The sequence below is a fragment of the Felis catus genome, chromosome A2 (assembly GCF_018350175.1).
Source record: "Felis catus isolate Fca126 chromosome A2, F.catus_Fca126_mat1.0, whole genome shotgun sequence".
NCBI classification, from domain to species: Eukaryota; Metazoa; Chordata; class Mammalia; order Carnivora; family Felidae; genus Felis; species Felis catus.
The window spans coordinates 79,029,002-79,042,505 of record NC_058369.1 but is presented as its reverse complement, the minus strand read 5'-3'; positions in this window follow the sequence as shown (position 1 = coordinate 79,042,505).

The window sequence follows — 13,504 nt, the reverse complement described above, 5'->3', positions numbered from 1 at the left end:
AAAAAGAAGAACTTCTCTTCCCCTAAGGCCATAAAGTATTTTCTTGTATTTTTTCTTTCTGCTTTACAGGTCTTTGTTTTCACTTTTAGCTCTTAGATATTTTTGGTTAATGATGTGAGGTAAACATTTTTATTTTTGAGCTTTTTCCAAACAGCTACCAGTTTTCTGCAGGCGTACATTGAATAGTTTAGACTTTCCATAGAGACCAGTCATACACTCGCTTCCGAAATACATGAGTCTGTTTCTGAGCTCCCTTTTCTATTCCATTGTTTGGCCTGAATTTTCCATACCAGCTCCACAGTTTTAATTACTCTTATTTTACATATTTTGCTGTGTGTTAGAAAAAAAAATGTTTCTTTTCTACTATGGATTGAGAATACTCTGTCTTGGTCTGTTCGGGTTGCTGTAACAAATTACCCCAGACCGAATGGCTCATAAACAACAGAAATTTGGGGCGCCTGGGTGGTGCAGTCAGTTAAGCGTCCAACTTCAGCCAGGTCATGATCTCGCGGTCTGTGAGTTCGAGCCCCGCGTCGGGCTCTGGGCTGATGGCTCAGAGCCTGGAGCCTGTTTCCGATTCTGTGTCTCCCTCTCTCTCTGCCCCTCCCCCATTCATGCTCTGTCTCTCTCTGTCCCCAAAATAAATAAAAAACGTTGAAAAAAAAAATTAAAAAAACAAAAAAAAAACCAACAGAAATTTATTTCTCACAGTTCTGAAGATTGGAAGTCCAGGACCATCGTACTGGAAAGTTCAGAGTTCAGTTACAGTTTCTTGGTTTGTAGATGGCACCTTTTTACCATGTGCCCTCATGGTGGTGGAAGGGGTGAGGGAGTTCTTTAGGGTCTCTTTTATAAGGGTCCCCCCTGCACGACCTGATTAATCTTCCTTCAAGCCCCAAAGGCCCTACCTCCTGACACCATTAGCTTCAGGAGTAGGATTTCAACATAGGAATTGGTGAGGGGAACACAATCGTTCAGACCATAACACTCTATCCCTTAAAAAGGATTTTTTTATTCCTGAGAAGTATGTTACGGGTGTCATTGTTCACCATTTGTCATAGGACATCTCATGATGGAGACTGGGCCATGTTAGGTAAGTTCATTGGAAACCTGACTTCATGCCTACTTCATGGGTACCATAGAGGTGGGCCCAATGGCTATTGCCAGCTTGGACTCCTGGTGAAAGCTTCCCCCAAGGTGATTTTCCAAACCAAATATCTAGACTTAGGAAAATGAATTGTTGAGAGATTATTCTTCCTACTAGAAAGGGGTGAAAAGGCCAACCCCTGTGGTTAGTGGTTGAGACTCTCTGGGGATATTCCCATCTGTCAGTCATTCCAAGGCAACAAGAAGGAGCCATGGGCACAGAAGGCTAGAGCAGAGGGAGGGAACAGACCTGCGACCAGGGCTGAGCTCCCCAGGTTTGGGGAGCAGGCAGGTGAGAGCCTCTTGCTGGCTGGGAGCTGGGCCAGGCAGTGTCCAGCAGGGGAACCTCTCTGGGATGATCTAGCTATGAGTCTGGAATCCTTCAGTAACCAGTCATAAGGTTTTCTGTGTTGTCTTTTCTTTTGCTTCCCTCAAGGTTTTAAATGACCTGGTCTTAGGTAGCTGTGTTGTGAGAAATCTAGTTAGGGGCTTACACTTATATGGGAGCCATAAGTGTAGGGTTGAAAGTGGCTACCTTGGGGCATATGGGTGGCTCAGTCTGTTGAGCATCCGACTTCAGCTCAGGTCACGATCTCGCGGTTGGTGAGTTCAAGCCCCACATCCAGCTTGCTGACAGCCGGTCAGTGCAGAGCCTGGTTTGGATCTTCTGTCCCCCTCTCTCTGCCCCTTCCCCACTTGCACTCTCTCAAAAAATAAATAAGCATTAAAAAAAAAAAAGTTGCTAGCTCTACTTCCTGCCAGCCCTGTGTGGTAGCAGCACCATTATTCAAGAGAAGATGGCAGTCCTGTAGCCCCAAGAGGTGGCTGGGCACCAAGTGAGCAGGGGATACTAAGCTTGTGAGCAGCCCCCAATAGCCCTTAACACCTTTCTCTCAGTCCCAGCCCAATACCTTCAAAAGGAGGAAATCCTGAAAATGTGAGGCCAGAGTTTGGGATATATATATATGGAAAAACAGAGAGAGAGAGAGAGAGAGAGAGAGAGAGAGAGAGAGAGAGATTATTTATTTTGAGAGACAGAGACAGCACAAGTGGGGAAGAGACAGGGAGAGAGAGGTTACCAAGCAGGCTCCTCACTGTCAGCTTGGAGCCTAATATGGGGCTCGATCTCATGGATGGTGAGCCATGACCTGAGCCATATCCAAGAGTTGGGATGCTTAACTGAGCTACCCAGGTGCCCTTGGGTTATATTTATATGACAGGAAATAGAAGACTGGTATCTTTAAGGTCATAAGACAATCACTGAAGAACGTAGAGTAGAGCCCAGGTGTCTCTTGCTTGGGGGCCATCTTGTTCATAGATTAATACTTCCCAAGAAGGATACTAAGGCTATAAATTTAAATTTCCCTGTAGGCCAGTTTTCTCATCCAGGGATGGTCTTGCTGCCTCCCCTCCAAACTCCAAGGATATTTGGCAATGTCTGGAGACCTTTTTGGTTGTCAAGATGGGGTGGGGGCGTACTCCTGGCATCTGGTGGGTAGAGGCCGGGGATGCTGTAAATTCCTGCCATTAGATGCATGGGAAGATTTATCTAGCCCAAAATGACAGTGATAGAATCCAGAAGCCCTGATGTAGGACAACTAATTTCCGGTTTCCTTCTTTTCCTTCTTCATTTCCAGAGAATGAACACCTAACCCTCAGCAACCTCTTTGCCATCGTGGGCTTTTTTCCTCACACAGGCATCCAGTCAGAGTGTGGCAGGGCTGGGAGACCTGTCATCCATCGCTATGAAGAAAAAGGGTCTTTTTCCTTCCAATGGATGAAAGCCAAATTATGTTATTGGAGGAATACTATTTGTAGAATCAAAGGAAATAGCTATGGTTGTTACGCAATAATCAAGTAATACGGTCACCTCTTTCTTACTCTCTGAATCCTTTTACAGACCATTGCTTACCTACTCTAATGGGAAAGTTGATCAGTGCCGAGGCACCCATGCTAGATAGCCCTTATTATTCCCAACTTACAGATGATGAAATTGAAGCGGAGAGCAGAAGTAAAATGAAACATGGTTCCCTCCTGGTTTCTTAAATTCCAGAGTTATCAAACACCTGGCCACGGCTATTGCATAGGTTGTGCACTGTAAAACTGTGCCGCGGTTAAGGGAGTGCCATTCACAGCACAGACACCATAGATTTATCGTGACAACTTTCTAGACAGATGGCATGAACGTGGCTTGTTCTAACAAAATCAGGACCGTAAGACTATTTTGTAAATAGAAGTAAAGTTTCTTGAAGAAAGTGGGCCTTCCCCTAATGCCCACGAAGGCACTAGATGGACTAGGAGAAAAGAAGGAGAGTTATTGATAACTCTCTATACACGTTAGCAGTTTCAGCTGGGAGTTGTATGGGAAACACGGTGCCTTGTGTGATGGAATAAATAAAACGATCTTGCTGTGTAAACTTGGTTGTTCATACTACTGTTCTGGTGTCAGTCATCCTGAGCTTGGCTTGGAGGAGGAGACATTGACATGTTATATCACTTTATAAATTTGGCAGCAGGAGGTGCAAAGAGTGTCGTTTCAATTAGGGATTGACCTATGATTGATTTAGCAACGTATGTTGCCTAGTTTGTGATCGATGCCACGGAATGGCAGGTGCTGGACTCTTAGGAAGGCGAGGGCAGATGTTGGAGCATTGATCAGCTGATGAGCTCCGTGTAGGCCCCACACAGGGCAGATCAAATCTAAGTAAAGTATTGGAAGGTGGGAGTGATAGTGTCCCATGTGTTAACAGAGCCTGTCTGAGCTTTTGTCCTTTGTAGCTGTGGAACCATCTTTCATGCAGACACTACTCTCCCGCAGAATTGTTCTAACTTTGTTCTGAATCTTTAGTGTGTACCATTGATGGTGCTTTTAGGGGGAAAAGGCCTCACCGGTCGCCTCAATTGAGAAGGCTGTAATTTTTTCCATCTATGCAAATACCTTAGCATTTAGAGACTCTGGCTGATCAAGAAAAAAAAAATTGTCTCTTATGATGCCTAGTAATTACTCAAGCTTGGGTAGGAGGTGGGGCATTTGAAGGAATCACAACCCTTATTTTCTGATTTGAATAAGAGAGGTTGACAGCCTGGCCTTGCCTGGCCCCGTGCCAGGTGGCATAGACTGTGAGTGGTAGCTTTTGCGAGGAGCTTAGTCTAGTTTGAGGGAGACATGTGTGCCACCAGTGATCGGAGAACAGGATAGCCTGTGAGAAGGTGCTATTCCGATGTGCAGATGATAGATGTTGCAGGTGTCAGAGCAGGACAGGTTACTTGTGGCCACGAAAGCTTGGGACAGAGCAGAAATTTGAGCTGGCCCTGGGAAAGACGGTGGGGGGGCGGGGAGGAAGGACAGGAATAGCTAGTGCAGAGTATGCGTGGGGGACAGTGGCCTTAAGTGAGAGCCTCAGGTCACATAGACAATAATTCCGTAAAACAAAGCCCTCAGTGGAAAACAGGCAAGTCACAAGGGGATTTGGAATCAGGAAGGGTTTAAAAGTGTTACACAATGTTTCCAAGATTAAAATCTACAGTATGAGATAACATGAGTATAATACTGTATGTTCTGAGGCAAGTGGCATATTTCTTTGAGAAATACTTTTTATCAAGAGCAAATCTCCAAAATTAGGGCTCTGTTGATCTGAATGAGCTCATCAGGTGAGAAACTTGAACTTTTCAAGATTCTTCAGCCATCTGGTCGGCATGTTTAGAAATTGCACCCAACTGTACTGATAAAAAGGAACTCTCTGTGTTTGGGGTTTACCCTAATCCTCCAACTGTGGGTCGTTTTCAAAGGCAAGTTAAACAGACTTTTTATTCTAAGTTTCTGTCTAAGCCTTGACCACACGGCTGCGTTTGCCTGGGGAGTCCTGGATTATACAAAATTATTAATAGCTTCTCCTTTCAGATTCAAAAGTGCCCTGGTTTTGGTGATAAATTATATGGCTATCCTAATTCTAAGTGATTCACCATGGACTTCTTTTGCTTACTCTGTGAATCCTCAGTGACCAAAAGGGATGCTTCTAGCTCAAGGGTATTTGCCCACAAGTGCAGTGTGTCTTTTTGAAATGGTTGTATTTTTTTTCCCTTTGCATACAAAGCAATTTTTACAAAACATTCAGAAGAAAAACAATCAGCATAAATGAGTTATCACAAATATAGAAATAAATTTTAATATTTTGATATATATAGCTATATATCTGTTTATCTGTCATAAGTATATATATAAATATATATATAAATAAATGTATATATATAAATAAATATATGTATATTTTTAAGTTTATTTATTTTGAGAGAGAGAATGAGAGAGACAGAAACCCAAGCAGGCTGCATGCTGTCAGTGCAGAGCCCAACACAGGGATTGAACTCATGAACCATGAGATCATGACCTGAGCCAAAATCTAGACTTGGGCACTCAACTGACTGAGGCACCCAGGTGCCCCTGTCATATATTTATGTACTTTTATTTTTTTTTTTAAATTTTTTTTTTTTTTTTTTTTTTTCCAACGTTTATTTATTTTTGGGACAGAGAGAGACAGAGCATGAACGGGGGAGGGGCAGAGAGAGAGGGAGACACAGAATCGGAAACAGGCTCCAGGCTCTGAGCCATCAGCCCAGAGCCTGACGCGGGGCTCGAACTCACGGACCGTGAGATCGTGACCTGGCTGAAGTCGGACGCTTAACCGACTGCGCCACCCAGGCGCCCCTTGTACTTTTAAATCTCAGTCTCCAAACTGACTTTACTCAGAGTAGCATTCCATATATACAGATATAGATATGGATGCCACATAAAATTATATGTTGAGAACTATATAATAACAGTCAACAAATAGATGAAATCACCCTTTTTAAATAATCACTTTTAAAGACTATATTGTAGGGGTGCCTGGGTGGCTCAGTCAGTTAAGGGTTGGACTTTTGATTTCGGCTCAGGTCGTGATCTCATGGTTCATGAGTTCAATCCCTGTGTCGGGCTCTGCACTGACAGGGTGGAGCCTGCTTGGTTCTCTCTGTCGCTCCCCCTCCCCCACTAATGCTCTCCCTCCTTCCTCCTTCCCTCCCTCCCTCCCTCTCTCCCTCCCTCCCTCTCTCTCTCTCTCTCTCAAAGTAAATAAATAAACCTTAGAAAAGAAAAAGACTGCATTGTATCCTGGTAAATGGCTGTTCTTAAACTGTATTTAAATCCATAATTTGGGGAATTTAGGTTCTTTTGTATATATATTATTAGCAATGTTGTAATGAATGTTTTCTGTAGCTAAATCTTTTCTCATACTCATGGTTATTTGGGATGCTTTCTTATAAATGAAATTAATATGTTAAAAGGGATATGCATTTAAAATTTTGAAATTGTCAAACTTGGCCAGCATGTGTGAAAATTCCCACTCATGGCCTCATCTGTGGTGTATCTTTTCTTGTTTTTCATCTTTCAGCCTGATAGGAAAGAACTTCATCTCTTATTTATTTCAGTTGCATCTCTGATTATTGATGATTCTTATTTCTTTTTTAGTAAATTGCTCATTTGTCTATCAGAGTGTTCACCTTTCTCTTATTGAATTGTGAAATCTCTTTACATATTAAATAAAATAAACCTTTGTGTTATAAGTTGCAAGATGTTTTCCTGATTTAGTGTTTGTCCTTTAACTTTATTTCTGGCAGATTTGTGTGTGTGCATGCGTATGCATGGATTCAGAAGTTTTTACTTTTTATACAGTTATACTTATCAGCCTTTTCCTTTGTGGGGGTATGTACTTTTTTTAAACCACCAAGTTTTCAACAAAACTAACCTGAGAAATTTTCATAATCTAATCTGATGCTCTCAAACCCCTTGAGCTCCTTGTTTTAAACTTACCAGTGCAGACACTGTATTAGATGAGGCATACTTTTATTTCCATTTCTCCAGTTCAGTCTATCTCCCAAAAAGGGGTTTAATCACTTCACAGACCTCACAGATAAGTTACTGCAAGTAAGAACTGGCGATATGCATTCTTTTCCTCAACCACAAAACAAGTTATGCCTCCTTTCATGAAAAGCTGTGCTGGAAATTAGAAAGGACTAGTTTGTTTAGATTCTTTGCAGAGTGAATCACTGCCCCACTGATACGCTTTATAATTGCACTGATGTGTTCTCAAGAAAACCGTGGCATCCACCCCACGTTCTGATTACAACAGAGACAGGAAAGGCCATGGCCTGTCATTGCTCCCCTGAAGCAAGTAGATTCCGTGGAATGATGTCCCTGGGCTCCACGGCAGTGTTACTACTCTGTGATAAGGAGGGCCCTCCCGGCAAACGCACATCTTGTTCTCGATGGGACTGTTGTGGGTGAGCTTGTATCTGGGCTTCTACGCTGGTATGCTGGGCTGAACCACATTTGAGCCTCAACCCCTTCTTCATCTTTCAAGTTAGACCCGTGCATTCTGCTCTCTCCTCGGCCCTCTCCCATGTCCGTGTGGCCCTCTCAGTGTTTATTCTAGGGAGCAGGGAGAGAAGAGAATCCTCTTCCACTTACAGACCTCATGGAAGCCCACTTGATGGTCCTCAACCCCTCTCTGCTTTCATCCAAGGGCCTTCCTGTAGGGTGAGGGAGAGTCGGTCCTGAGGACCAGTGAGGGTTGAATGTCAGTTGGATGGTCAGCACCTCCATGATGATGAGATGGGGCGACCTTCCTCTGTTCTCAGCTGTCAGAGCGTTTCCCCTGCTGCTGAGCAGTGGGGACTTCAGGAGCCAGCCCAGATGCAATCTCAGGATACCAAACCCCACCAACTGACAGCTTCTCAAGAGAACCCCATCATGGTGGGAGTGTGGGGGTGGGGACCAAGGCCCTACATCAGTAGGCCTTTGCTCTCTGGTTTTGCCAAAGAATTATTAACAAGTAACGCGTGCAGATAACTTGCTCCTATCAGCGGGGAACCAGGCTTTCAAGGCCACTCTGGGAGCCAGACCGGGGATTTGAAGACAGTTTTTACTATGGAATGACCCTATTATGGATTGGAGTGGCCCCTTCTCCAGAGACTAAACTTTTATATGAAGTACATCAGGGGAAGACAAACTAATTTCCCTTCTGCCTAATCAGTGCCCTTTGGTCTCCCCCTGTTCTCTTATCCAGTATCGCAAAGGCCAAAGCATGAATTTGGCACAACCATCCTCAGAGTGCTGGAGAGGAGAGAAACCAAATGTGAGCAAAGCCCAAACCCTCTTTAGTGGGCAAGGCTTGTTTGTAAATAATTTTAGTCTTGTTACCCATTCACTAATCATATATCCTTCCCGACGGGTATTGGCAGCACGTCAGATGGAGATCACTCATGAAAAGATGCCGCAGTTTCCAAGCCCCTTCTGGCTTCTCGAGAATCTGAGACTTGGGGAAGCCAGCTATACTAAAGGAACTATAGGCCCATTTCCCCCTGCTTTTGGCAGCTGGGGCGGGGAGTGGCAGAGCAGAACAACTTCCATTTAATGAGCTTTCCTATGTGGCAGGTGCCACCAGAGAATTAGACACGTGATGGGTCTCCATTCTGCAAAGGCACTTCTCAGAGTCACAAATGACACCTGCAGGGGGCTGAGCGGTGGCCTCCAAGGACACTAGGTGCTAATCTCTGACCCCCATGACAGCACTACCTACGATAGTATATGCCAGAGTCTTGCAGGTGTGATTAAGTTAAGCATCTTGAGTTGGAGAGATTATCCTGGATCATCCAGCTGGGCCCTAAACGCCATCACATGCATCCTTTTAAGAGGGAGGCAGAGAGAGATTTTACAATGACACAAAAAGGGAAGAATATGATGTACAGATGGAGCAGACGGGGATTTGAAGGTGCTGGCTTTGAAGGCTAGAGTGGTGCAGCCCAGAGCCGAGGGACACCAGCAGCCACCAAAGGCTAGAAGACGCCAGCACCAGATCGTCTCCCAGAGCCTCCTGAGGGTGCTGCCTTTTTTCACACCTTGATTTTGGACTTCTGACCCCTGGGATTATGAGAGAATAAATTGTGGTTGGTTTTTTAAATTTTTTTTAATGTTTATTTTTAAGAGAGAGAGAGCGGGAGAGGGGCAGAGAGAGGGAGACACAGAATCCAAAGCAGGCTCCAGGCTCTGAGCTGCCAGCATAGAGCCTGATGTGGAGCTTGAACCCACGAACCATGGGATCATGCCTTGAGCAGAAGTCAGACGCTTAACCAACTGAGCCACCCAGGCACCCCAAATTGTGGTTGTTTTAAGCCCCCAAACTTGTGGTAATTTGTTACAGCAGCCCCAAAAAGCTAATGAAACATCCTTGCAGATAAAATGGGGACAAGGATCTAGAGGACAGTTTTCACATAGGCAGAGTCACAGGTATCTGACCACGTTGGTTTATTCATTCCCTTGGCATGTATTTATTGAGGAACTACAGTGTTCCAGGCACAGGAAACAGAGCATGAATAAGACGGACGGTGTCCCCACTGACACTGGGTTGGCAGGAGGGAGCAGGTAATAAAAAGTTAAATAAGAAATATAAACCAGGTAAGCATCCGACTTTGGCTCAGGTCATTATCTCATGGTTCATGAGTTAGAGCCCCACATCGGCCTCTGTGCTGACAGCTCAGAGTCTGGAGCCTGCTTCAGATTCTGTGTCTTCCTCTCTCTCTGCCTCTCCCCCACTCACACTCAGTCTCTCTCAAAAAAATACTAAATAAAAAAAAACATTAAAAAAATATAAACCAGGTAACTTGAGTTATTGATAAGAGCTTTAAAGAAAACAAAACAAGGCCATCTGGAGTTGGGAAGAGAATTATTTTAGACTGGGCAGTAGGAGGGCCTTTCTGATTAGTGAGATAAACTTAAAGCTGAGTCCTGGATATCAAGAAGGAATTACCATCTGGACAAAGCTTTCCAAATGGAGAGAGTTGTAAGTGCAAAGGCCCTGAGGTAGGAATGAACTTCAGGTGCTTGAGTTTAATCGTGCATAGAAAGACCAGATTCCTCCAAGGCAATGTGGAGAGCCACCTCTCACAGAGGGCTACAGGTTGCAGACCCCGTCCTGTGCAGTTTTCTTTGTTTATAACTAAATTGGAAGTTAACATACAAATCATATTAATCAGGTGTTAGTAACATGAAGCTGGTAGGACTTATATTTGTCTAAATGTCAGGGATTGGGTTTTAAAACATTTTGGCAGGTGTGAACAAAACTCTGAGGATCAAATTTGACAGGGACAAAATGTGAACCCCTGACATGAAGGTCAAGAAACTTATTTGCCTAAATCAGTACTTGTGTGAAGGCCCTAGAGCTCAATATCAGCAAACGACCTGACGGGACAGCTGTAAAAAGGTGAAACACCTTAACTTTTTAAAGCATGGAGTACAGCTCAAGAAAGGAGGTAGCCATGGTCTGTTTCTGGAGTACTCAGTGGTACCACATTTTACGGGGGCCACAGAAACCGTTCATTCATTCATTCATTCATTCAATTAATAAATGTTTAGTGAACACCTTCTATGTATCTGGCAATGGCTAAGTTGTGGGGAAACGACACTGAATAGGACAAAGCATTTGCTGATCTCAGAGAGAAGAGAGATCCTACAGATTTAATTATGTAACTATGATCTTTTTCTCTGAATTAAATTTTTTTCAGATTTTTTAAATCTTTAATGTTTATTTTTGAGAAAGAGAGAGAGAGCACGCATGGGGAGGGGGCAGAGAGAGAGGGGGACAGAAGATCTGAAGCAGGATCCGCGCTGACAACAGAGAGCCCGATGTGGGGCTTGAACCCACGAACCGTGAGATCATGACCTGAGCTGAAGTCAGACGCTTAACCATCTGAGCCACCCAAGCACCCCAATTTTTTCTCAGGTTATAAACTGTGGTAATAAAATAGCAAAATCAAACTTTACCGATATATATATAACAAAATAAAAATGCCCTGTTAACTCATCTTCCTTCTCCAGAGATAGCCACTGTCAACAGATTGGTGCATTTTCTCCAACTTTTAAAAATATACCTGTCATGTATTTTAAAAACATAAAAATGGAACCATACTTTTTAATTTTTTTCAGCTTGATCTATCTTAGACATCTTTCCACATGGATACAAAGAGATCTACCCTGTTCTTTTAAATGGCTGAGTAATACTCCATTTCATGAATATTTCACAGTTTCACCAGCATCTTGTTGATAGGTAGGGGTACTGTTTCCACTTTTCACTGTTATAAACAATGTTGCCATAACATTTGTTCCACATAAGCTTTTACATGAACTGGTGGGAGTATTTCTTTCTGAAGGATATATTCATGGAAGTAGAAATGCTGGGGCAAAGAGTATGAAACATTTAAGTAATAGCTGTTGCCATATTTGCTACCATTCGGGTGGTACTTGAATGAATGCAAATCAGAGTACACGTTTTCTTATGGCCTCAGCACAGGATTTTATCAACGATCACAATCTTTGCCTGTCTGATAGGCAGAAGACAATACTATCTTGTTGCCTGCATGAACCATTTTTGGCCTACGACTGAGATAGTGGGTCTGCAAGGACATGGAGATCATCCGTGTCTGTCAGAGAGGCCCGAACTGCTGAGGTGTGAAATTCCCCAGGCAGGGCGTGGTGTGGGATGACCACAGCACGCCAGGTGGTTCAGGTAGCAAGTGCAAAGGCCCTGTGGGGAGATTGTGCCTGGCCTAGCAATGGGACTGGAAGGCTTCCCAGGGGAGCAAAGAGCAGGAAGCAAGGGGGAGAGTGAAGAAGGGGAAGGGCCAAACTTTGCAGGGCCTTGGGGTTCATCTTATGGGTTTTGGTATTTATGCCAAGAGAAATGGAAGCCAGTGGAAAGTTTTGAACGATCCGACATGATCGGGCAAGCATTTTGAACAGATCTCTGTGGCTGCTGTGCGGAGAACAGATTAGGAGGCTGAGAGAAGGTGAGGTAGCTCTTGGCTTCGGGGTAGGCTTGGTGGTAGTCTGCCCGGGGGGGCGGAAGCTGGGTGGAGGCTCCAGGGGGGCTGTCCTGGAGTGAGTGGGTAGGCTTCAGAATGACTTGGGCCCATTAGGATTTGCCATGAATTGATAGGAACTGAGGCCAGGCTGGGCTTAGGTGGCATCCTGGAAGACTCCCAGGTGTGTGGGACACACTGATTGGCAGTTGTCATGGGGATGATAAGATGTCAGAGGAGCTGGGGAGGATCAGCCCGAGAAGTGAAAATCCGGAGAAGACAGCTGCTTTGTGGAGGGGTCCCTCTACCCCGACCTTCTCCCATGCCCGTGGCTCCGCCTGAGGCCGGCTGACCCCGCGATTCCGCCACATTGGCCACAGCCAGCTGGCCCGGGAGAGTGCCTGAGTCCCGGCCACAGTGTGGTCCGCAGTGCAGCCCACCCCTGACGGGGACAGTGCCACATGGAACTGACGACCTCCTTCTGGGAGTCGGAAAGACCCCAGCGAGAGAAGCATTTGGAACCGGGGTCATTGGAAAGGCCACACAAGGAGAGGGCAGAAAGCCGAAGCCACGAGGAAGGAAGAAGAGCGAGGAGGGAAGCTGGGGCAGAGCGGCAGAGGGAGCACGAAGCCTGGGGAGGTCTGGAGGGGCGCCCCCGCGTGGCCTGGGGGATCAGCCAGGCTGCAAGGTGGGTGGAAGGAGGCTTGCTTTCCCAGCTCTGAGGCTAATTAGCAGGCTGACCCCCCCCCCCCAACAAGGCGGTGACCTTCCCATGGCTCCATTCTGTCTCCTCAACTATGAAATAGATGCCATCACATTATCTTCTTTGGCTTGTTGTGAGGATGAAAGATGCACACGAGAGAGGGAAAGAAGGTATTTGCAACACATAAAACCACTAAAGAACCAGTATCTAGGATTAAATTGGAAAAAATCTCCTACGAATCAATACAGAAAAGACAGCCTTGGACAAACAAGCAAAAGACTTGAACAAGCGCCTACAGAAAGAACAGCCCATGGCAAAAAATATGAAAATACAATCAACCTCATTAATAAGGGAAATGCAGCGAGATTCCATATGCAACAACACAGATGAATCCTACAAACGCAATGTTGAGCAAACGCAGAAAGACGGAGATGAATGTATGGAGTAGGAATCAACGTATTTGAACTTTTTAAAAAACTAGGCATTAAAACTACAATTAAATCCTACACACGAATATCAGACTGGCAAAATCTGAACAATCTGATGATACAAGTGCTGATGAGGAAGATGTGGGTGGAGACCCAGAAATCTAAATGCTGCTGGTGGGAATGTAGGTTAGTATAGCCATTTTGGAAAAACAGCATCATCTAGTAACCTGAACACATGCATACTGCACCACCCAGCGATTCTATTCTTGGATATATGTATCTCAGAAGAACCTCTCATATACACTGGAACATATATACAAGCTTGTCTGTAACTTTCCTC